Below are 26474 nucleotides of genomic sequence, written 5' to 3' on the forward strand. Positions count from 1 at the left end.
CCCGAAAAAAGTGCACGGGAGAGTGCACGTTCGCTCTGCCATCACCATTGCAGTCTATGGTCCACATCAGAGCATACGTCCAGACCCCGTTTTGTGGGGGATTTTGGATGTATGCCCCAACAGGGACACAGAATGCAATGTGAAAGTAGCCCAACATGTGCACAGACCCTAAGGTGCTTTTTATCATATTTTTTTGTTATCTTTTAATAGATCTCTTACACAGAAGAACTGTTAATGACAATATGGCAGAGCTCTAACCCGCACCTGAATGTAAATATTTTAATGGCAAAGGACTGTGCAGACATTACTTTCCCAATAGTTTAGCACAATAGATTTCAAATCAGTTATGAAGAAAAAAAAAAACATTGGATTTGTTTCTGCCATTGCTAATTTTTTGGAAGACTCCCACTAACTTTATGAATATAACAATAGAGATTAGTCTCCTTTTAGTCACAAGGAGATTCATGAGCAGGGGGAATGTATTTGGCTAATAAAGCCAGAATCTTTCCCATTCATCCTAAAAAAGTTTGATTAATCTTATAATCTATGATCAGAGCTTTGTGCAAGCCAGGGTTAGTCAAGTACAAAACTGGGGAATAATTTTCATTAGATCCTGTTTTTTTTTACAAAAGGACTTTACAAAATGTTTAAAGAAGTTGTGCACTACTGTAGGTTAATCCCCCAATATATCCCCCCGGGCCCCCTAAGACTTTTTGTAAATACCTTCCCTTGCAGATAATGCCTGTGAGCGGCGCTATCGGGCATCATGGCATCATGTGACCCCGCGCTGACGTCACGACAAGTGAGGCGTGACTCAGCAGCACTAGGGTCCCCGCGGTGGCTGCTGGGTTGTGCGCGGGGTTACCCCCGCGTCGCACTCAGCAACCACCGTGTGCTTTCCCAATGAATGGGGAGAGGCAGAGTGTGCGGTGGATGCCGGGTGTGATGTGGGGGGTAACCCCGCCCACAGCCTGCCATCCACCTGGAACGCAGAAGACAGAGACCCCCAGCTGCTGCCAGCACTTGTTGTGACATCAGCGGATGTCAGCGCCGGCAGCAGCCGGGAGTCACGTGATGCCTGTGAGCAGCCAGTGATAGCGCCACTCACAGGCAGTATCTGCAACGTAAGATAATTACAAAAAGGCTTACAAGCCCCGGGGGGATACATTGGGCGGTAATCTAAAGTAGTGAACAACCCCTTTAAGCATTATTGTTTTTAATACACGTTTCATCCTGACGAGGCATTGGTGAAACGTGCGTTGGATGTTTGGTGGCTGGGCTTGTTATGTTAATCTGGTATTAACCTATGGTATTTAAATTATTTTTCTAGTGGAAATTATAGCACATTTGAGTATCTATGACTGCCTACTTGTCAAATATGTATTAAAGTATGCACTAATGCACTATTTATATATACAACTAAATTACGCTGATGCAAATTTTTGTAATACATGCGCCACAGGAAGGACCTAATCAATTTTTCCAGGGACCTTTTCCACACAACTCACCCATCAACTTCTCTCGTTTTATATGTCTGCATCTGGAGTTGCTTTGTATACATTCTTTTAATTACAGTTTAAATGAAGTTTTGACTTTTTAACAATACATTGGTCTATAAAGACTAGAAAGATTAGAAGCAATGGGGTGAAACTGAATGGGAGGAGACAGATTAGATATTAGAAAAAACTTTTTGGCATTGAGGGTGATCAATGAGTGGAAAAGGCGACCACGAGAGGTGGCGAGTTCACCTTCAATGGAAGTCTTCACACAGAGGCTGGACAGACATCTGTCTGAGATGGTTTAGTGACTCCTGCATTGAGCAGGGGGTTGGACCAGATGACCCCCGAGGTCCCCTCCAACTCTAACATTCTATGAACTTGTGTCCTTAGTACAAAGATTTTCGCTTTTTGTTTTTTGTATATTATCTATGGCCTATGGGGACAATAGGTACATTCATATTGGGTGGAGTTGCAAAGTATCAGTAATCTTTACTATTGTTTTTAGCATAGGGATTCTGTCATTTTAACATACTATAATAAGGGAAAACTTACAAGCCTAGGACTGGTATAAGAGCCTACTGTGACAAATGGCACAAAAAAAATATTATGCTCCCTGACAACTGCTCCAATTGTAATAAAAGAAGGACTGATTGGACAGTGGCTTAAAGTTTACTGTCTTTTCATATTCTCTTATCTTTCAAAATGTAATTTTTATGGGCCTCTGTTAAAACCAGCCATGTGCCTTTTGCTTTTGTAACTATAACCTTTAAACTGGAGTGTTCGGAGACCTGTACTTTACAAATGGTTTGAAGGCATGGGGCTTAGGAAGCAGCCCTTTTCTTTGCAGTGCAGTGTTGTCTGTGCCAACATTGCAGCAATTTACAGAGGAAACTCTTAAAAAATGGTTAAAAATCTGGTTTATACCAAACTAAACTAACATATTGTACACGATCTAGAAATACCATAACTAAAGTCACATCAATAAAACTGTTGATTTGGCAATGCAGCAAAAGTACACCGCCCATCGTAATAATAGTGTATATTGATGTAAACATTAATAAAACAAAGGTGAACTCCCAATAAAAAACAAGCTCAAGTTCCTCGACTGCACGCATACCATCGTGTGTCTGTTAGTGCAATCGGGCGCAGTCCACATACCAATCACACAATCTGATACTATCACCTAACAAGTTCTGGGTCAGCTGGTACCCAATACACTCACTCCCCTCTCTAGTAGTGAGAGCATAAAAGGACCAAGTTTTACTGAGTAATTACATTTTTGCCACTTTTTTTTAAGAGAGTATATACTTCTTATAATAGAGTCCTCTAAAAGTGTTGTACACTGGTGGATGTCCATATCTTGATCTCCCCACTCATTGCGTAAATCAATCTACAAAGTTTTTAAGAAGTTCCAATATACAAAAAAATAAGGAAAGTTTAGTTATTCTTTAATATTGATAACCTATCCTTAAAATAGGTAATTAACATGAGATTAGTTTGTGTCCAACAATCGGTACTCCTACCGATCAGCTTTTATTAGAATTGGCTGGACTGAACGGAGCTGATTTACTTGGAAAGGAGCTGACCTCCAGTACCTGGCAGTGACCACCACGCATTGAACATTAGCTCTATTCATGCTGTCAATGAAGCGAATTACAGCTGATCGATGGGAGAGCTGGATGCTAAAGCCCCACCGATCTGACATTGATGATCAGCCAACAGTATCATATGCCCAGACAACACCAGTAATCTGAAAAGAACAGTGCTTACAAAGCTACAAAAATAGGATAAAATAAAGTACAAAACATTTGAAAATTGTTTTACAAAATACATGGGAAGAAACAAACGCCTACACATAATTCAGGACTGCATTAGCTTTCTGTGAAGGCAGATGGAACAAAAGTTGGACACCTTGGACATTACCCCAAGAATGTAGAAAGTTTTTTACTGCCATGTTATTATTCTCCATAGGCTCTTTTTCATTTGTAAGTATTTTGGTCAATATTTGACATCTGGTTTTCTAAATCAACACAAAGAAAACATATAATGGAAACACTTACACAGAATGATATATCTGAACCACTCTTGATTTTAGAATACAAATATTGAAGCAAAATACTGAGCTAAATATTGCCATGTGGCCCTTAGTCCTTATGGATGAACCCCACACATGACGGCTGGTCAGGGTAGGTGTAGTCTCATGTTATAAAATTACTTTAGTTAGGCAGCATGAAAGAAAGTTTGCAATTGGCTTACTTTTTTATCTGCTGTCATTCTCCTGCAACGAGAGTTTTTATCTTACATAGTATACAGCTTGTTTCCATGGAGCTCGGCCACTAGTGCCTGCCCAGACCCTGGCTGAGTGTGCGCAGTAGTTATATTCCAGGAGAGGGGTTAACTCCTAACATACCAGTCAGCTCTTTCCAGCCCATTGATTTCTATATAGCAATTAACTGCTCACCTCTCTCCCCCTTACCTTCTAAACAGCTGACAAGGCTCTTATCTTGTATAATCACAATCCCTCGGCACCCAGAATCAGTGGTTTCCAGAGCAGTTCTGTGCTGACCAAAAAGTTTATCGTTAACAAATTAAGAAATTGACAAACTCCATGGATGGAAGGCTTATGACAGAAATGTATTTTTGTACATTTTGAGTTGTTTGGTTATTATTTTCACTTTAATAGTTGAAAATAAACAGATGGAAATAACACAATTTTTCATTTAGTTGCATAATAATCCTGCACAGTAATTCTTGCACAATAATTATGCATATAGATATTCTCCTAAGAAAAACAAAAGCTCACCTTTGCTTTATTAAATATTCAGGTTTCAGATTTATTAACCTTTTGAACTGACCGACAGCACTATAGTTGTTCAATAATAAAATGAATAATCAAAAACACAAGCTGCCTATTAATTGTGCAGTGTATATAGCTATATGCGTTCTCACAGCAGGTGGACAGAGAGCAGGACATCTGACATCCTTGCATAGTTGATAGCAAAGTATTGCAGTGCTGTATAGTGTGTGGAGAATCACAGATGAGATGCGTGAACTGCAGACTATGCACCCTCCACCTAATTATGTAAGAGTAGACAAACATTTTAAAGGCAGTCTGCCAAGTGCCAACAGTATTGTACATTTATTATGGTTTTAGCAGTATGAATGATAGTGTACTTTTAATCCAGTGTGCGCCAGCCGCCTCGAATGCCCAAAAGTGGTTCCTTAGCTTTGCAGAATTGCAAAGAGTCAGTTGCTGACCGGTGGAGCAAGCTGAAGGCAAGAAGTGTTGCCACGCAATGTAAATGCCGAGAGGCCATGTCAGGGACAAAATCAAAAAGCAAGTGAAAGGCCATAATACAAGCTGAGGACAGAAAACGGAAGAAATCGGAACGACAACACAAGAGCAAGAACTAGAGCTACAGACCAGGTAAGCATAACTTAATGACTGGCAGTGGATGCAATACATTAAAAAGTAAGAAAATATAACCATATATTAAAAATCAGTGGAAATGTTCGAACTGTCCTAAAAGAATATGGAGAAGAGACTCTTGTATTCATTTGGCATTAACATGTATAAGGGTGAACAGAATAAGGTTTAATAAAGCACCAGCAGACAAATAAATGTACAGCTCCATTTTGAATCACCAAATGTACCGTTCATATAGCTAAATCCATCAGATTAATAACATTATATTGTGTTTTGAATTCTGCATTTTTAGATGAGTGCCCTTGAACTATAAATAACTAGAAGATGCAGGCTCCTGAATACTGGGTTTGTTTCATTGATGTACAATTGTCAAAGTACAACTGTATTAACCAGATGAAGACTGCACAGAGTTATTACTATGAACAGACACGGACCCTATCTTACATAAATGAAATGTCTCTGAAGCACTTAGTGCAAAAAGTACTAGAAAATATCTACTTTTCATATGGTTTGTTAGCGATAACTCTTAAACGTACCCAGTCTGCAAAGTAACACAGTGCTATCAAAAGAAGAACTTCAGAGACGGACACCATCAAAGTGAATCATAACATATTGCAAAACTGAACCACTCCTTTAGCTGCTGATTAATGACTGCAGTGTAAGTAGATAAAGCGGTTAGAGGAAAAGCGATTAACTGCTTCTTGTTTACAAGAAAACCCGAAAAACATAGTATAGACGTGTTTAATTTAAAGGCATACTAAACCTAGAAATGAGTGAAAGCAAACTAGATTCTGTTTGTCAGGGTTATCTGTATGTTCCTGAAGCAAGCAGAGAACAAAGGGGATAATTTTCTGCTTATTTCTACCATTTTTTTCTATTCAATGTTTGGGTGAAACTTAGCCAAAGGGGTGTGGCTTAAGAATTTTGTTTTCATCTTCCTGCAGAGGCAACCAAGGAAGGCTGTCTCACTGTCAAAAAGAAGAGAATGAAAGTGAACAAGGGGAAGATGTCTGATCTCTTGGGATCATCACAATTTCAGCTGTCCTAAAGAATCGAAGAATTGATGGAGATTTGTAAAAATTTACTGCTCAATTAAGAGGAAATATTCTGGAAATATTTCATTGTTAAAATGCTTGTAAAGAATTTATTAAAGATCCTTCATCTAAGAAGAACTTTTGTTCAAAAGAATTTTCCAGGAAAGATTGCTTATTTCCACAGTATTATTGAATATGTGGCCAGGCTGAGCCACGGTAATGGTTAGTACGGATTACAATGTGTATGGTTGTGTCAGCATAATGATCGATCACCACACCAGGTAACAGTTCGTTCAGTGGTTGATCATCCATCAAACTGCTTTGATCTAATGTATTACGCCACCTTTACTCTCTAAGGTACACAACAACAAGGTAAAGGTGAGAAGGCTATAAATGGAAAGTGAGCATGTTTATAACTTCTGATTTAAAGGGAACCTGTCACCAGATTTGGGCCTCCCTTCTTCTTTCGATGCCATCCTCCTTCTCAGTTTGTGTGGATGATGCTTCCCGTACGTCATCCACAGTGTCTCCCCGGCATCGCGCTCCTGCGCAGGCACACTTCTCTTCCCTGACGAGGGCAGAGCAAAGTACTGCAGTGTGCAGGCGCCAGGAAAGTTCAAAGAGCCCCTGCACCTGCGCACTGCAGTACTTTGCTCTGCCCTCGTCAGGGAAGAGAAGTGTGCCTGCGCAGGAGCACGATGGCGGGGAAACGGTGTGGATGACGTCAGGACACGTCATCCATACTAAGCAAGAAGGAGGACAACACTGAAAGAAGAAGGGAGGCGCCGGACCAGGACAAGCGACACCCATCGGACCGCTCCCCCCAGGTGAGTATAATAAAACAGGGGCTCATATACAGCATTATAGAATGCTGTATATCAGGGCTGAAAGGTGGTGGCCGTATTTCATATTGGCCAAACCTGGTGACTGGTTCCCTTTAAGTAGTATTTGCAGCGTAAGGGTATGTACTCACAGTAAAGATTTCCCAAGCAAAGCAGCCAGCGGAACGGTTGCCAGCAGATATAGGAGACATAAGGAGGTAAGTAAGCGACAGCTGTTTCGCATAACCTACACTTCTTCTTCTGAGTTTTAGATAAAACCTAGAGCAGTTAGGCATCATTTTTATTTGTTTGAGGATAACCGACCGATTTTAATCAGAGTTATTTATGCAATTTTCACCAATTTTTTAGTAGAAGAGTTTGTTTTTACCATCTGTGTTGCATTTATTTTTCCCATATGCAAAAGAATAAAAAACAAACAATAGGAAACAAAAAAAACTTTTTTTCCCAAGCTTTTCCTACCTCCCCCTTCCTCTCAAAAAAAATGGACAGCACAAGGATGACTCGGATATAATGCCCGTTTTTTTTGTCACTGGCCGAAACGCTTGAATGTGCACTTCTAATCCCTAAAGCAGATCAAAATCAGACATGTCTCAATTTTTTCTTGTGGCAACACGGATAAGAGAACTGCCTCAAACTATAATGGGTACCTATTCTATAAAAAATTTTTTGGATAGAACACGTATGTGACTTATGGTCGTCTGGATGAGGCCTAAGTAACGATAAAGACGCCTGAAATATACACACACACATATATATATATATATATATATATATATATATATATATATATATAATAACCGTGTCAGATTGAGGTGCCAAGGGCCCACCAGTAATCAACTCCAGGGCCCCACTTTTCAGCTACAATGTGACATTATCCTCAATCACAAATTTATATAACAATGAGCTGGGTTGATTGTTGGATGAATAAGAGGCTGCCTCTGTCTGTACATAGTAACAAGTACTGCTGATATAAGAGGGTGGTGGCCCGCTCCTGCACAGGGGCCCACCGGAGGATTCTACTGTTCTCCTGTGGGACAGTCCTAACCTATCTAACCTATATGTATATTATATATTAAAAACAAAAAGTGTTAACTGCATGGACCATGTGGTCTATTTCTGCCCTCAACATTTTTTATGTTTCAGGGGATTCTAAGGAAATAAGGCCTTACAGAAACAAGGATCCTCTGTGGAGCACACTTAAAGCATTATCCGACACTGCTCCCTTCTGCATCCGAAGGCACTGATGCCCAGTCAACAGGTACCTGCCTTGAGGTGCCCATGGTCGGCATGTATTGTGCACTCGTCCTATTCATTGGTATGTTACACATGCGTGATACCTGCTGGCTGTGCAAACGTCCTGGCAGGTACCTGGTTATAGGACATCATGAGTGCCGTTCACCTCCCCGCTGTTATCAGCCAGTCTAACAGCTGTTTCTCTGCAGATAACAAGGGGAGTGACAATGCACCCTCTCCTCAGACTGGCTGTTCCTTGCAGGGGGAGCAGCACTTGGTGTATGATGTAATGACCCAGATGGAAGGGGGGAGCAGATCGTGTCATACGGAATTACAAGGGTTATAAAGATCATAAAAATGCACTGGGCATCTCATCTTTATAGTGTATGAGTGCAGGGACAGCACAAAAATTGATATTTCCCCGGAGTACCCCTTTTAAGTATTTGCTGCCTTATTGATGAATTTTTTCCGCAGTTTTGTCACAAAAACGGAAGCAAGTCCTGGTACCAGCAGAGTGAATGAGATTTATGAAGTCTCATACACACATTGCTTATTTTTTCGTTGCAGATTTGAAGCGGTTTCAAATCTGCAGCATGTCACTTCTTTCAGCGTTTTTGCTGCGTTTTTCACCCATTCCAGCAACTGGGAAAAATGTATCAAAAACGCAGGCAAAAACGTGGCAATAACTTGTGGTTTTCATGCAGCATTTTTCCTGCCAAAAACACGTTTTTGATGCAGAAATGTCTGCAACAGATACTTAACGTGTGCACATGCCCTTTTAAACATACCAACTGAGTTTTTCAAGCAAAAGATGCTTCAGGAAATTCGGGCATCTTGGGTAGCTTTTTTCAGTCGTTTCCTGTGCGTTTTCCCATGGATTTTGTGATGTCTTTTTTACTATCATTTTCCAGTAATTTTTTTTACGTCCCTTGAATAATAAAGAAACCACTAGCGTTTTGTTAAGCAAAAACAATGGAGCAACACTCCAAGACGTCCGGGCAACTTTTGAGCTTTCTTATTGACTTGTACTGTAAAGTACACAGCTTCTTCTGAGCAGACATATCACTTCTTTTAACCGCTTGTCATTTTTAGAAACCTGAAGTGGATAAAGACTGAACATGTGCACAGCAAGTCATTTTTACACAGAAATGCATATGTTCATTCTTTTGAGTGTTTTCGGAACCCACCTGAAAAAGACATTGTGTGCACATGCCCTAAAGGTGCCATACCAAAGTGTGACCCCCGGGCAGTGGCAAGCCTTGTGGTTCTTGGCTAAGCGGCACACCACCGCCCTGCAGCCACACTATGTCATACTCACAAGAAATCCAGTTTTATGCTATTATTTACATGGTCCTTGCACTGAAGCGCTGCCATAGCAGTCCGCGTGCCTGCATACTTGATGTGAAGGGAACAGGTTTGTCATCAGAGACTAACAACATACTGGCCCCGCAAGGTTAAGTAGTCAAAAATAGATTTTTTTGACCCTGGCGAGACATTGTTTTGTCATGTCAGTTCTACAAAAAAAAAAAAGTGGTGGAAAGAACAGATTTGTTCTGTACAGGGGGCCAGCAAATTGTGACAGGTGGCCAGTAGAATTGATGTGAGAATATGGAAGAAAAAAATATCATTTTAAATCAATACATTTAAAAGAAGGATAACACAAATGTTGCTCTTTTGCTAAACACTACTTTTTAATTGATGGGCTATCCTTTGTATCGGAGGTGATACTCAGCACCCCTGACGAACAGCTGTTTCTGGCGGCGGCAGTCTTAAGTTCCCGGTTGCTGCTGGACCCAGCAGAGCTGTCATTTCTAGAGTGGCAGCCGCTGGGTACTGCAGATCAAATAAAAAGGGGGGTGGACCTGCAGTACCGGGCTGCGACCACTACAGTTTTGATGGCATTGCAGTGGATCAGCAGCATCCCAAAAATTTTCACCACTATCGTTGCCGGTAATGGCTGATCAGCGGAGATGCCGGGTGTCGCACCCCCACCAATCACATTTTGATGGATTATACTAAGGATACGCCAGCAACAGAAAAGTAGGGGCCAAACCCTTTAATGTAGAGTTTTAATGGAAATGCTTCTTTGCTTCTGCTTGTAGTGAGAGGGGAGAAGGGAAGCAGAAGGGATGGGGCTGACGTTAAAGCACAGCTCTTACAGCACTACCGGAGAAGTCCACCCTAATAATAAACTACTAATCTGTATAGCTGCCTAAGGAGGGACTGGGATTTTTTTTTTATAGATACGATTTAACAAAAGCCTCATCTGTAAAGCCTGGGCTCTTACACCAGAAGAGCACTCATTTTTGTCTACAGAATGGCTCACTGCAAACTCTGCCTTGTCCCATCCCTCTTCTATTCTTAATGGAGATGTATGAATATACTCCCATCTGTTCCTTTGTCAATAGGATTCGTCCCTGCAAACAGTCCTGCGAAGCTGACAATGTGTTTCCATCCAATTCCATGCAAACATTAGTAAGCGGTTTCCATACTGGGAGCCCATGTATGTAACATTATAGGCACATAGTTGAATGTATCTGGAGGGCAGAAGGAATGTCCCAGTGGGGGGAGTCCAGCCTTATTTGTGAGTCTGGAATAATAATCTTGGTATATTTTTGTAGGGGTCATAACTTTCTTCACTTCTCCAAGTTTTGACACCAAAAGCATTCAGCGATCATCGATGCTAAAAGGCAAGTAATGGCTTATCTGAAGCAGGCAGTGAACTATTAATTGGAGTACAAAATGATATAATCTACTAATACTTCTACTGGTGATAAGGACATAACTAGAGCAGAGGACGAGATAGGGTGCTGCTGATAAACGGGGCCAGATATCTGCGTTACACCGCTGCCGACAGGAGGGTGACAGGAAGGTGAATGACGTCTTCACATGTTTTGCAATTATGTTACGGAGACATTCACTTAACCCAAAACAGCGTCATCATTACAGAAAAATATGCAATGACTAATGTCACCTAGATATATTAATATCTCACTGCTATAAGCAAACAATAGAGGAAGCAGCTACCCAGATTATATCAGTTTGTGGGGCAGTGTGAGGCGTTTCTAAAGAAATAGTAGAACGAGCGGCTTCTCCACAGCTGGATGGCCACATGTTACAGACGCCTACTGTATGGTTTACATCAGGCCTTCTCAGATATTTCCCACTGGGGACTCATCAGCCAGGATATGGCGAATCCTGGACACACAAATGGTCAAAATACAAGACAACATCAACAACCTAGTTCATTTAACCCCTTAACGCCCTATATGTCCATCATGGAGCGGGTCACCGTGTGTGTAGAGGGCTCAGGAGCTGAGCTCCAGCTAAACTAAATAGCCAAAATATTCATCTAACAGCAGCAGCTTTTAAATGCCGCACTCTCTGGCGCTTGTATATTCTGTCTTCCATCTGCTCCCCGCGTCATGATCGCGGGGAGCCGATGGGTTAACATGGCAGTTGGGGACATGCTGAAAGACCCCATTGTGGTTATCTGGGTACATAGTGTAAGCGATCAGACGATCACAGGTTCTAGTCTCCTAAGGGAACTAAAAATTAAGAGAAAGAAATAATAAAAAGAAAAGTTTTGAGAAATATAAAATAATGTATAAATATAAAACTTCAAATTTGGGATCACCGCGTCCATAAAAGTCCAGCCTATCAAAATATAACATTATTTAACCTTTATGGTAAACACCATAGAGAGAAAAAAATTGAAATGTGAGAATTGCAATTTTTTTCAGGCACTACACTTTTTTTTTTTTTTTTTTAAGAAAATACAATAGGAAGCAGTTGAAAAGTTGTATCTACCCCAGAATGCTATCAATAAAACAGCCAGCTTGCCACCCAGAAGATAAGCCTTCCTCAACTCCATCAATGGAAAAATAAAAAAGTTATGGGTCTAGGAAAATGATGACAGAAACCAAATTTATTTTATTTACAAGCATCACAATTTTTTCAGCACCTAAAGGGAACCCGTGACATTGTATAACACTATTAACTTCCAAATATGCGTCATTCTGCAGATTAATAACGTTATGAAGACACCCGGCCGCTGTCCTGAAAGCGAGGGTACGAGAGAAAACGGACTAAACCCAGGAGCCGTCGTTTTTCAGTCGTAAAGACCTGCTGGCATGGCTAGTCACCACTCGCAGTACTTTGAATGGCGGATGTAAGCACTCCCCGACCCTTTAACTGACAGCCGGCTTTGCACTGACCACCGCCAAGCCGGCTGTTAGTCAAAGTGTGGGGTTGTGTTTACAGCTGCCATTCACAGACTAGCCTGTATGACTGAAAGTTGGCAGCTCCCAGGGTGACTAAAGTTAACTTTCTTCTGTGAGCCGCTCCTGGGCACCTTTCTAATGCTACAGTGGGGAAAAAAAAGTATTTAGTCAGCCACCAATTGTGCAAGTTCTCCCGCTTAAAAGGATGAGAGAGGCCTGTAACTGACATCATAGGTAGACCTCAACTATGAGAGACAAAATAAGAAAACAAATCCTGAAAATCACATTGTCTCATTTGGAAAGAATTTTTTTTTACATTTTGGTGGAAAATAAGTATTTGATCAATTACAAAAGTTCATCTCAATACTTTGTTATATATATCCTTTGTTGGCAATGACAAAGGTCAAACGTTTTCTGTAAGTCTTCACAAGGTTGGCACACACTGTTGCTGGTGTGTTGGCCCATTCCTCCATGCAAATCTCCTCTAGAGCAGTGATGTTTTGGGGCTGTCGCTGGGCAACACGGACTTTCAACTCCCTCCAAAGGTTTTCTATAGGGTTTAGATCTGGAGACTGGCTAGCCCACTCCAGGACCTTGAAATGCTTCTTACAAAGCCACTCCTTCGTTGCCCTGCCGATGTGCTTGGGATCATTGTCATGCGGAAAGACCCAGCCACGTTTCATCTTCAATGCCCTTGCTGACGGAAGGAGGTTTTCACTAAAAATCTCAGGATACATGGCCCCATTCATTCTTTCATGTAAACGGATCAGTCGTCCTGGTCCCTTGGCAGAGAAACAGCCCCAAAGCATGATGTTGCCACCCCCATGCTTCACAGTAGGTATGGTGTTCTTTGGATGCAACTCAGCCTTCTTTCTCCTCCAAACACGACGAGTTGTGTTTCTACCAAACAGTTGTACTTTGGTTTCATCTAACCATATGACATTCTCCCAATACTCTTCTGGATCATCCAAATGCTCTCTAGCAAACTTCAGACGGGCCCGGACATGTAATGGCTTAAGCAGGTCTGGCACTGCAGGATCCGAGTCCCTGGCGACATAGTGTGTTACTGATGTAACGTTGGTCCCAGGTCTCTGCAGGTCATTCACTAGGTCTCCCCGTGTGGTTCCAGGATTTTTGCTCACTGTTCTTGAGATCATTTTGACCCCACGGGATGAGATCTTGTGTGGAGCTCCAGATCGAGGGAGATTATCAGTGGTCTTGTATGTCTTCCATTTTCTAATTATTGCTCCCACAGTTGATTTCTTCACACCAAGCTGCTTGCCTATTGCAGATTAAGTCTTCCCAGCCTGGTGCAGGGCTACAATTTTGTTTCTGGTGTCCTTCGACAGCTCTTTGGTCTTCACCATAGTGGAGTTTGGAGTGTGACTGTTTTAGGTTGTGGACAGGTGTCTTATATACTGCTAACAAGTTCAAACAGGTGCCAGTACTACAGGTAATGAGTGGAGGACAGAGGAGCCTCTTAAAGAAGTTACAGGTCTGTGAGAGCCAGAATTCTTGCTTGTTTGTAATTGAAAAAATACTTATTTTCCACCAAAATTTGAAAAAAATTTCTTTCCAAATCAGACAATGTGATTTTCAGGATTTGTTTTCTTATTTTGTATCTCATAGTTGAGGTCTACCTATGATGTCAATTACAGGCCTCTCTCATCTTTTTAAGTGGGAGAACTTGCACAATTGGTGGCTGACTAAATTCTTTTTTTCCCCACTGTATTTACTGGCAGATTAACCCTATATCTGCAGGTTAATAACATTATCCAATGTGACAAGTTCCCTTTAAATAAAAAAATAAAAAAAATCAGTGGAAGAGTGGTATTGTTGTAACTGTACTGACCTGGAAAATCATGTATCCAGGTCATTTTCCCCATGCAATGAGCACCATAAAAACAAAACCTAAAAAAATATGGCAGAATTGCTTTTTTTTCACCATTTCATCCCACTTGGAATTATTTTTTTCCATTTTGAAGTGACAGAAGAGTAAATAAACTATGGCTCTTGGAAGAAAGGAATAAAAAAAAGGAAGGCACAAAAATGAAAAAAATCACTCGTGTTAAGGGGTTAATTTCTCGTTTGTAACCTACATTGTGAAATCAGCACAAAAAGAGTTAAATCATGCTTATACTTGAATAACAAAAAAATGTACTCACTGTAGTCACACAGCAATCATCAACAGTCAGGGTTATGGAGCTTGTCAAACTGGAAGTGGTTTCTCACCACAGGATTTCAGTGGTCCGCGCTGCTCTGTTCCTGCAAACAAAAATACCTGTTAATGACATTATTGTGCCTAGTAGTACAGCAAGTACCAGCATAGTCCGATAAAAGGGTCTAAATGTGGTGTTTCCCAGCATAACAAAGGTTAAATACACCATTCAACATATGTAGGCTCCCACTTAATAAAGAGGATCGCTTTAATGGTAATAGTTACGCCACATTCACACGTTCAGTATTTGGTCAGTATTTTGCATCAGTATTTGTAAGCCAAAACCAGGAGTGGGTGATAAATACAGAAGTGGTGACGTGTTTCTATTATACTTTTCCTGTGATTGTTCCACTCCTGGTTTTGGCTTACAAATACTGATGTAAAATACTGACCAAATACTGAATGTGTGAACATGGCCTCAGGCTGACCAAACAGTCTGGTGGACAGCATGATATAGAGCAGAAGAAGATGAACAGATTGATATATGGGTCTGTGGAAAGAAGCTACAAATAACTTGCATTTTATTCATCAGAATCCCTGCTCAGTCTGAGTCTGGGCTTAGGAGTCCAGTGGGCGGTTCTAATCATCATTATTATTTATATAGCGCCATTGATTCCATGGTGCTGTACATAAGAAGGTGTTACATACAAAATACAGATATCACTTATCATAAATGAGCGAACAATGATAGACTGGTACAGAGGGAAGAGGACCCTGCCCTTGCAGGCTTACATTCTCCTGGATAATGGGGAAGGAGACAGTAGGTTGAGGGGTTGCAGTAGCTCCGGTGTTGTTGAGGTGGCAGCAGGCAAGGTCATGGCAGGCTGTAAGCTTGTTTGAAGAGATCGGTTTTCAGGTTCCGTCTGAAGGATCCAAGTGTGGCGGATAATCGGACGTGTTGAGGCACAGAATTCAATAGGACGGGGGATATTCGGGAGAAATCTTGGAGGTGATTGGGCGAGGAACGAATAAGTGTGGAGGAGAGAAGGAGGTCTTGGGAGGACCGGAGATTACAAAAGGGAATGCATCGGGAGATTAGTTCAGAGATGTACGGAGGAGAGAGGTTATGGATGTCTTTGTAGGTCAGTGTTAGTAGTTTGAACTGGATACTCTGGGCAATTGGGAGCCAGTGAAGGGATTTGCAAAGGGGGTTAGCAGAGGAGTAGCGAGGCGAGAGATGGACCAATCACACAGCTGAGTTAAGGATGGACTGGAGGGGTGCGAGAGTGCTAGCAGGGAGGCCACAGAGGAGGATGTTGCAGTAGTCGAGGCGGAAGATGAGGGCATGCACAAGCAGTTTAGTACATTGCGGGTTGAGGAAAGGACGACGGGATTGACATCTATCTCTGTATACTGTACATGTTTATACAATATCACTAAAGGCTGCCAATCAGTAAGTGAAACCTCCCACTGGACTCTTAAGCCCAGACCGAGCAGAGATTTTAAAGGGAAGAAATCATAAGAAAATTACATTATGTTTAAATCAAGTTTTTGTTTTAATTTTTTTCTTTTTTTTTACCAAAGGATTTTTCTTTCTATATCACAATCTGTATTAAAAATAAAAAATAAATAGAAATCTTACAATTTTCATACTGGTCAATAGGACTATTTTAGACTCTAACTTCCTGTTTTTTCAGAAGATTCACATGTACATTAGCAGCAATGAACAAATGCCAAACCTATCTTTTGTATTGAAGCATCTAATGAGTGTGTGCAATGGTCTTTGTGAAAGGAGGGAGATCTGTGACATCATTTATTGTGATTGGTGGATCCTGTGTTATCAGCTGTGAATAGAGGTGTTACCTGCCAATGTAATCCAGCCTCTGTTGATAAGAAGTCCTGCTTAACCCCTTAGGCCATGGCCCACTATCAGTATTTGGTCAGTATTCGGTCAGTATTTTGTCTCAGGAGTGGGAGCCAAAACCAGGTGAGGAACAATCAGAGAAAAGGTATAATAGAAACAAGTCACCAATTCTGCATTTATCACCCAATCCTGGTTTTGTCTCCCACTCCTGAGAAAAAATACTGACCGAACACTGACCAAATACTGATAGTGGGGCCGTAGCCTTAAAAGGGGTTATTATGGACTTTTTTCCCCATAGTGCTAAGCACTTATCGGTAGGTAACGTAGTAGTTACTTTTATTTCTATTATGCTCGATCAACAAGGAGTCACTCCTGTCATCATGCAGATTGACAGCCGATTGCCTTGATGTCACAGGAAGAACCGCTGGCAAGAGCCGTCCTTGACCGCTCTGAGTCAGGAGGGATCGGGAGAGTTAGCAACTACCTACTAAGTACATAGCCCCATAGGGAAAAAAGGACTGGGTGATTTTTCACTTTTACACTCTTCACTTCTTCCAAAAGCCATAACTATTTTATTTTTCTACTGACTGCAGACATAGCCACATGAGATTTTACTTTTTTTGCGGGAATAGTTGTAATTTTGAATAACCACATTCATTTTACCATACAAAGTACTGGAAAATGGGGGGGGGGGAATCCAAGTGCAGTAAAATTGTGGAAAAATTCAATTCTGACATTGGTTTTTGTATTTTGGTGCTACGGTGTTTATTGTGTGATAAAAAATGACCTGGTAGGATTCACCACATCAGTGCAATTACAGCAATGCCAAACTTGTCCAGTTTTTTTTTATATTTTAGTGGTGAAAATAAAATTCTGAAATTGGAAAAAAAAAAAAAAAAAAAACTGGTGGGGGATGTGTTCTGTGCCATTTTCCGAGACACGTAACTTATTTTTTGTGGGTGGAGATGTGGGAGGGCTTGGTTTTTTGAGTGATGAGTTGACAATTTTATTGGTACCATTTTTGGGATACATAATACTGTACATTGTGATTGCTTCTTAATATATTTTTTGTGGTGTTGTCACGAACGAACAACCACATTTCTAGCATTTAGATTTTTTTTTCTCTTCACCGATCAGGTTTATTAGTTTAACATTTTGAAAGATCAGACTTTTATAGATGCGTCGATTCCAAATACGTTTAAGTTTTTTTTTACTTTTTCTAAATTCTCCTTAGGAGACTTGAATCGCTTTTACTATGTGATGCAAAACTACAGCAGAATATAGTAAAAAAAAAATCACAATTTCCTATGAATGCCAGTCAAAGGCTGGGTTTCAGTGGAGCACCGTCATGGCAGGCACAAGGGTCTTCAGCTGCAATGGCGAGCCATCAGCACCCCATCCAGCCTGCATGCCTTAAATGCAGCTGTCAGAGATTGACAGCGATAGCGCCACTCGCTGCTGTTACAGGCGGATAACGGCTGGATGACACAGCCATCATCTATCTGCCGGGAATGGCGCAAGTTCAGTCTCTGTACATGTATGGCGGACATCAGGAAGGGGTTAAAACTGTTCCTGAATGGAAAAGAAGTACAATTCTAAAAAGCCTCAGTGATCAGTGTGAAAACTGATAGATTACTATTTTTTTTTAATAAACATCGCGATATAAAAAAAAATCATTGTCAATTTTTTATTTAAAAAAATACACATAACAAAAACTTGATTTAAACAAATAGGTCATTCAAAGCGTAACAGTCGTTTTATTTTTTATTTTATGAATCAAAAGTACATATGAAAATAAGCAACTATGTAATATAATTGATCTTTCATTATCAAAATTCTCAATTCTGAGGTAAAATCTGTATTCAGTGAAGACTGACTTTCCCATTACTGAGATAGGAGATGGCGGCTGCTGCTGATGAGATTCTATGTAGGGGAGAGGGGGAGGAGTTAAAGGCAGAGCTCCTCCCTCTTCTATCTAGATCACATATGATCACAAATTCTGGCCCGCGGGGTGATTACATTTGGCCCGCGAGGATGTTCCGGTTAGGTGATCTGACTCCTGGCTCGCTATATGCGGGCGGGGATTCGGGTCTCGTGGCCGTGTCGTCAGTCATGACGCGCGTGGTGATGTGTCCATCCCTGTCCTCGCTGTTGTGCGCCACCGAATGGGGCATTTTTATCTTTTTCTTCTGGTTCACACTACTGCCGCTTACTATTGGCTCATGTGCATTTCTGCTCTCCACCAATGAATTAGGCTGTAACATATCTGTAAAGTTATCCACGTTGGCGAGTGAAATGTGAGGCAGAGAAGAGTCATCTCCACTCGGCTTAGCTAAGGCTCAGGCAATGTCACGAACTGCCAGAAAAAGAGGAGTTATCTGCCATTTGTTATCTGGCAGTCTCATTGCATTGAGACCGGTCTGCTGGTTTCCTCTCTCCTTTGAATATCTTTTGATAACTTTCAATGATGGTAATTCCTCCCTAAGGACATGTTCACACGTGCAGTATTTGGTCAGTATTTTACATCAGTATTTATTTACAAGTCAAAACCAGGAGAGGAACAATAAGAGGAAAAGTATAATAGAAACACATCACCACTTCTGTATTTATCACCCACTCCTGGTTTTGGCTTACAAATACTGAACGTGTGGCCTGAGCGGTTGTGCTGTGCCTCTCTCTGATCGGACATTGGTCATTCTGGGGTACTGCTGTGCCACATTTGGACATTTCTCCAGGTTTAGTGAATACTTATTTTTTTAATTAGAATAGGACATGTTCACAATACATGCCAGCTTTGGACAGTTGCCTTGACAGCCGTCTTACCCAACATGCAGAAGATGGGGCTGAAGAAAGAGATGATCAATAATCCTTTTAACCTTATAATAAAGCTAATTAGTGACTAACAGGTAACTTGGATTACATTGCTAAGGAGAAAATAAGAGAATTTTAAATATTGTGCACCACATCACACAAAAATAGAGTGTACTTATAAACACATTTACCAGCTATTCTTAGGATAGGTAATAAATGTCTGATCATTGGGGCCCTCACAATCTCTCGCCTGCAGTGAGGAGTATGAATGAAGTGGCGGTGGAGCAAACAGATCCATTCAAAGCTATTGGGACGTACAGAACAACCAGACATTTTGCAGCAACAAAGAACTTTTGCTTTTTTGAGCGAACTAGCATCCAAGAAGAGATGCCAGGTATCGGTCTTGGACCAATGTGCATCGGATTAGATCAGTAGATTTAATGTTAAAGAAAAACTTAAAGGGGGAATCCCACAAACAAAATACACTTTAATCAATAGATCTTGGAATAAAAATACATTTCACAATTCAATGTGTTAAAAAAAAATGTTCCTGTGCTTAGATAATCTTATAAATGAGCGCCTGCTGTGTACTGTGTAATGACTGTCTGACTGTGCAGGAACATGGTCTGATCATACCAAATCTCCTGGGCAGGGGAGGAAGAAAGAGTATACAGACAGGACAGCATGGCATAGCTGCTGGTTTCTGTAAGTAAAAACATTTCCCTGGCTAGTTAAAAACTTGTTTTATATAACAGAATGAATCAGCTGTGATCCCATACTGTCCTGTCTGTATACTCTGTTTTGCTTCCTCCCCTGCTCAGGAGCTGTGGTATATCCAACCATGTTCCAGCACAGTCAGGCACAGCCATTACAGTACATAGCATGGGCACGTTTCTGGGTACGTGCCCACGATCAGGAATAGCAGCATTTTGGACACAGCTCACATGCGCTGCATATAAAATGCTGCGTTCTACATTAGGAGCATAGTGGATGGGATTTATAGAAATCCCATGCCCACTGTGCTTCTATATGACACTGCGTAAACTCACTCGCGGCACGGCTTTAGGAGCAGCAGCATGACAATTTCTGTTGTGGAGAAGGGAAGGAGCGCCATTTGACTTTTTGAATGCAAAATTTGCTAGAATCATTAGCAGGCGCAATGTCCCGTTTGGAGAGCCCCTGGTGTGCCTAAACAGTGGAAACCCCCACAAATTACACCATTTTGGAAACTAGACCCCCCAGAGAACTTATCTAGGTGTATGGTGAGCACCTTGAACCTCCAGGTGCTTCACAGAAGTTTATAACATTGAGCCGTGAAAATAAAAAAAATAAAAAATTATGGGAAAAATGTTTTTAGGCCCAAATTTTACATTTTCATAAGGGTTAACAGGAGAAATTGCACCTTACAATTTGTTGCGCAATTGCTTCTGAGTACGCAGATACCCAATACTTGGAAGAAAACTACTATTTTGGGCACAAGTGACCCCATTTTGGCCAGACAGCGTTCACAGTGCCTCCATCTGCCTCATTGTAGAATTTTTTTTTACCGGTGGTTTAGTCTGAATCACGTATTTCAGAGATTTACACGGAAGCCCCGGTGTAAGAACTCAGCGCAGAGCGCAGGATAAATGTGAGCCAAGCCATCCTGCGATCTTTGGGAGGCAGAATGAACAAATCAGCAGCAGGTGAAGAATTGGTTTTATTTATTTTTTACCCAGTTCCTCATGCGGTATAAGTGATTGGGTGACGTTATTCTTGGGGTTGGTGCCATTAAAGCGATACCAGATTTATTTCGGGTTTTTATATTTGGCTGCTGTCACACACTAAAAGACACTTTTTTTGCATAAACTAGTATTTGCATAAACTAGTTTTTGCATCGCCGTATTTTGAGAGTTATAATTTTTCCATATCTCGGCCGAAAGATTCATGTGAGGGCTTGTTTTTTGCGGGACGAGTTGACGTTTTTATTGGTAGCATTTTTGGGCACATGACATTTTTTGATCACTTTCTCATGGTTGCAAGCTCTCAATGTAATGAGAGCATCTTTTTGGCCTCGTTCTGGCTCTCATAGGCTTACACTGTGTTGTGATTTCTGGATCACTCAGCAAACACTGGAGCGATCTGCAAGTCATAAACTGCTGGAGACTGCTGGGAACAGCTAAAGACGGCAGCTAGTTAGTATAAGACTAGGGGCAGGGAACTTGGATTAGAAGCACCACTCAAGAGCTGCAATGAAAAAAAGAAGAAAAAAAGCTGGAGTGGTGCTTTAAGCTTATTTTTACTTTCAATATGGGAATAGAAACCTCTTGTGCCTGAAAGTTCGTACTTCTGTATTGCAGTGTTTTATGCCCGTCAGTGCAAAGCTAAAAGGCATCCTTATTAGACCCTGCATCTGGCAGGATCTAGTAGAAGTACCAGAGTGGCAGCCATGGGCTCCAGTGTTAGATCCCCTAGCTGCAATGACAACACGTTGGCACCCTGTGATCAGATTGTTGAAGCGAAAGGTGACAATCTTACAGATGTAGCCCCTTCCTTTGTCTAACCACACAGATGCAGCAGTCAAGTGGTTAACTGCAGAAGTTTAGCAGGAGGCAGAAACCAGGCTATGTGAGCAGGAGGCAGGAACCAGGCTATGTGTATCAGCAGGGCCCATCATGATGGCGGTACCCGCTAGATAACCATGATGTATTAACCGCCTACTCATGAACAATATGTATGTTATGGCGCGATCAGGGGTAGAGCATCATATTCAAGGTGTAAGGTTCTCTTTAAAGTAGAAATACCTCTCATGTCTGCATCTGCAAAATGGTAGCAAAGCTTACTATGTTTTGACACCACGTTATGTACCGCCTGTTACATACATGTAAAAAAAATATATACGCAATTTCTTACCCACAGACTTGTACAGTTTTTGGCAGATTATTGGAGGAAAGATGGGTGGGACATGTTAAGTTTCAAAATGCATGATCTTTTGTTCTCACAAGAGATCCCCTCTGCTAAATGCGAAAGCACTCATGCCAGTCCAGCCAAGTCCTCTTATGTACTGGGGGTGTGGGAAATATCTGTTGACAGCTATCCTGGATAGGGTATATGGCCGCCTTTAGTGTTTTCAGAATTGGATACATAGCTTAACTATTTACCAGGATCATAAATAACATTACCTTGGCCTTTGTCCAACAAACATTTCTGAAGCATATTAAGGTTCATGTTAGTATAAGGATGTCTGTAAAAAGGTTCAAAGGGAAAGTCCAGCTCAGTCTAACTACAGATATGCCAGGCAGATATGTCAGGACGGTGGAACCCCACTAATTCCCATAGTAAAAGTGTGTTGGCACAGGCGAAAACACTTTGAGGCAATGTTCACACACAGAATTTTTGCAGCAATTTTCTCTGCATACAATAAACTGCATTTTAAAATCTCAAATCTCATGTACACACTAGGTTTCCTTGACTGAATTTGAAAACTGCAAAGTTTTTGAAATCTGCAGTATGTAAATTCTTTCTAGGTTTTTGCAGCATATATTCATATATGAGAGCTGACACCCTGCAGCAACGCCCATGATCGGTGCCAGTACCGATCGCAAGCTTTTGACCCCTCTGATGCTGCTGTCATCAATAGTGACAGCGAGATCGATCAATAAAGCAAAGGAAGAGAGCTCCCTCTCTGCTCCAGTTATCTCCATGGTGACCCCAGGCCGAAAGATAGCCGTGGGCTCATCCAGGTGTAGTGGCCGGCAAGCTCCTTCTCATAGCAGCAGCAAACACGCCTCCTCCCTGTGTGCGAGACGCTGATCTAATGCCCTGTAATGCAAAAGCTTTGCAGAGTATTAGATCACCAGGAAAGTTGATGTCTCATCCTAGGGCAAGGTAAAAAAAAAAAGTAAGAAAAAAAAAGTTTTGAAAAATGTTAAAAAAAAAAATAATAAAAAAAATCACAAAATAAAGAACTTTAAAAAGAATGAAAAAAAATATTAATCCAATCAATACATATATTTATGAAAAAAAAATAAATAAAAATAAAGTACACATATTTGGTATTGCCGTGTCTGGAACAACTCGACCGATAAAGCTGTCCCACTAGTTAACCCCTTTATGGAACACCGTAAAAAACAACGTGGCAAAAAACAATGCTCTTTCATTGTACCACTGAACAAAAAGTGGAAAAAAATGCAATCAAAAAATCGAATGTAAATTAAAATGGTATCACTGAAAATATCATCTCGTCCTGCAACTAGCCACCATACAGCGCCATGAGCAGAAAAATAAAAAACTTATAGCGATGCAAAAATAATTGTTTTGTCTGTAAAATAAAAAAATATATAAATGTGGTTTTGCTGTAATTGTGTACTGACCCGAAGAATAAAGCTACCTTATCAATTTTACCACACAGTGAACTGCAAAAAAAAAACAATTCCTAAATAGCTGGTTTTTGTTTATTCTGCCTCCTGAAAATCGGTGAAGAAAGCGATCAGAAAATATGACCGAAAATGGTACCGATAAAAGTCAACTTTTCCTGCAAAAAACAAGCCGTCACATGACTCTGTCAGCAGAAATATGGAAAAATTATAGCTCTCAAAATATGGAGATACAAAAACTTTGTTTTGCAAAAAAAAGCGTCTTTTAGTGTGTGACAGCAACAAACATAAAAAAAAGATATAAATCTGGTATCGCTGTAATCGCACCGACCCGAAGAATAAAGTCGTCTAATCACTTATACCGCACGAGGGACGGCGTAAAAAATAAATAAAACCAATAATTCACCCCCTGTTGATTTGTTTATTCCGCCACCCATAGATCGCAGTAAGGTTCAGTACACATTCATGCTGCGTTCTGCGCTGAGCGCTTACACCGGGGTTTCCGTGTAAATCTCTGAAATATGTGATTCAGACGGAACCCCCGATGGAAGATTCTCTATAATGAAGCAGATGGACGCACCGAGGACACTGTTTGGCCTATGATCCAGCAGCGTCAGTCTTTCTAAGCGTGCATAAAAGCGAGGTCGACCACAGTTTTGTGCAGTTCTGAAAAGAAGGACACCGCTGAACAGAGGCCAGATGGAGTCCAGTGTAACTCTACTGCCTCGTTACTCATTATAGTGAATGGATCACTCAGTGGCTTCATCTGAATCACGTCACGCAGAGATTTAGATGGAAACCCCCGTAGAGCACCAAATATATGTGATCAGAAATGTTATGTAAAATGTTCCCAATAAAAGCTTCAATTCAGTACACGAAAAAAGCAAGTCCCCAACAGGTCCATCATCTGTCAACAAAAATATAGGGGGCTTCTACGCTACTAATAGTACAAAGGTTCTGGAAAAGCGCTATGGCTTCTCACACCCAAAAGAACTCCAGCGAATTTTGTGCTCCTAAATCCAAATGCCCCCCTCCCTTCTGAGCCCCACAGTGTGCCTAAACCACAGCTAGCAACCATGTTGGAGATTTAAATGGAAACCCTGATATCAGTGCTCAGCGTTGAGCCAAGGATAAATGGGAACTTTTTACATAACATTTTGGATCACAATAAAAGCAAGTCCCCACTCAGGTCCATCTTCTGTTAAAGGAAATATAGGGGGCTTCCACATTACTAGTAGCACAAAGGCTCTGGAATAGCGAAATGGCCCTAGCCCCAAAAAAGAAAATCAGCAAATTCTGTGCTCCCAAATACAAATGTCCACCTCACTTTTGAGCCTAAACCGCAGTTAGCGTCCACATGTTTGGCATTTCTGTAGCTATGAGAGCTAGTCTAATTTACGCGTTCCTGTCTTCAGAAGCACGAGCTGGGCACAACGTATTGAGCACTACAATGTATTAGGCACTACAATGGCAGTTTGCAATTTTCACTCAGCGACATCCACTGCTGCTCTTTTCTGGAAAAGACCCATGGAGCCAAAATCATCACTACACCTGTAAATAAATTGCCAGAGAGGTGTGATTTTCAAAATGGGGTAACTTGAGGGGGGATTCTGCTCTCCTAGCACTTAGGGGCTCTGTATATGGAGTCAGCAAACTATTGTACGAAAATTTGTTCTCCAAAAGTCAAATAGCCACATATGGGGTATTGCCACGTTAAGCAGAAATTGTGGAACAAATTTTGGTGCCATTTTTACCCATTTCCCCGTGTGAGAAGGTAAAATCTGGATTTAAAACAATATTTTTGTGGTAAAATGTAATTATTTTTCTTCACCGCCCAATGGTACAAAATTCTGTGACCCACCTGTGGTGTCATTATGATCACAGCACTCCTAGACTAATTGAGAGGTGTAGTTTGTAAGAGGAGGTCACTTATGGTTGGGGGGGTTCTGCTATTCAGGCACCTCAGGGGCTCTGCCGATATGACATGGCACCTTCAAACTATTCCAGCAAAATATGCAATTATAATATCACACTTCTTCCCTTCTGAGCATTGCACAGTGTCTCAAAAGTAGTTTTTTCGATCACATATGAGACATTGGAGTACTCAGGAGAAATTGTGCAACATATATTGTGGTCTATTTTCTCCTATTATCCCTTTTGAAAATTGAATACTTGGGGCCAAAGTAACATTTTAGTGGAAAAATGGTAATTTTCCATTGACTCAGTCCAATATTATACAATTCTGTGAATCGCCTGAGGGTAATAAAAAATACTCACTACACCCCTAGATGAATTCCTCAAGAGGTGTAGTTTCCAAAATGGGGTCACTTGTGGGGATTTCTCCTGTTTTGGCATGTCAGGGGCTCTTCAAATGTGACATGGCATCCACAATCTATTTCAGCCAAAATTGAGCTCCAGAATTCAAATGGTGCTCCTTCCTTTCCAAGCCCTGCCGTGCGCTAAGATAGTAATTTTCCACCACATATGGGGTATCCATGTACTCAGGAGAAATTGCACAACAAATTTTACAGTTCATTTTTTCCTGTTACCCTTGTATAAATGCAAAATTTTGGAAAGAAAAAGGAAAATTGGATTGTCTTTTTTGAATACGGGAAAATTCACAGACGTCTGAATGAGGGCTTAAAGCACCACTCTAGCGTTTCTTTTATTGCACCGCTGGAGTGGTGCTTTAAGTGTAATTCCCCTTCCCCCTGTCTGAAACTCACCTGCCGCCGCCTTCATCCGTTTCCAGCATCGCTCTGGTTGGTCTCTGGCAAAAAGTGACCTGCCAGCAGCTCCAGTCTATCATGGAACTGCGCAGAGGTCACTTTTCAACACAAGTCTATGAGAGCCTCGTTCTGGCCTTGATCTGGCTCTCATAGACTTGTATTGAGAGCGTGTGACGTAGCCTCTGACTTCTTGCCAGTCAGAAGCTGCTATCACAAGATGGCACCGCGGGACCGGAGCGGCACCGAAAAAACTATGAAGATGCCGGAGAGTGAGTATATCACAAGGGGCAGGGGGCTTA

The 26474-nt window shown here is 41.2% G+C and overlaps 1 protein-coding gene across 2 annotated transcripts in view; it reads right to left on the reverse strand.

The window, feature by feature from the left end:
* VDR (vitamin D receptor) overlaps positions 1 to 26474 on the reverse strand; it is a 159056-nt gene that overhangs the window by 100501 nt on the left and 32081 nt on the right. Inside the window, exons 2-3 of one of the 2 annotated variants that reach the window (XM_073663187.1) lie at positions 14424 to 14523; positions 3976 to 4055 (exon numbers count right to left, since the gene is read on the reverse strand). The gene's annotated coding sequence lies outside the window, so the exon portion shown is untranslated. The remainder of the gene's footprint in view (positions 1 to 3975; positions 4056 to 14423; positions 14524 to 26474) is intronic. The other variant, XM_073663186.1, reaches the window with a different exon arrangement.

The sequence above is a fragment of the Phyllobates terribilis genome, unplaced genomic scaffold (genome assembly GCF_046119375.1).
Source record: "Phyllobates terribilis strain yellow unplaced genomic scaffold, ASM4611937v1 Scaffold_2__4_contigs__length_985480577, whole genome shotgun sequence".
Taxonomy (NCBI): domain Eukaryota; kingdom Metazoa; phylum Chordata; class Amphibia; order Anura; family Dendrobatidae; genus Phyllobates; species Phyllobates terribilis.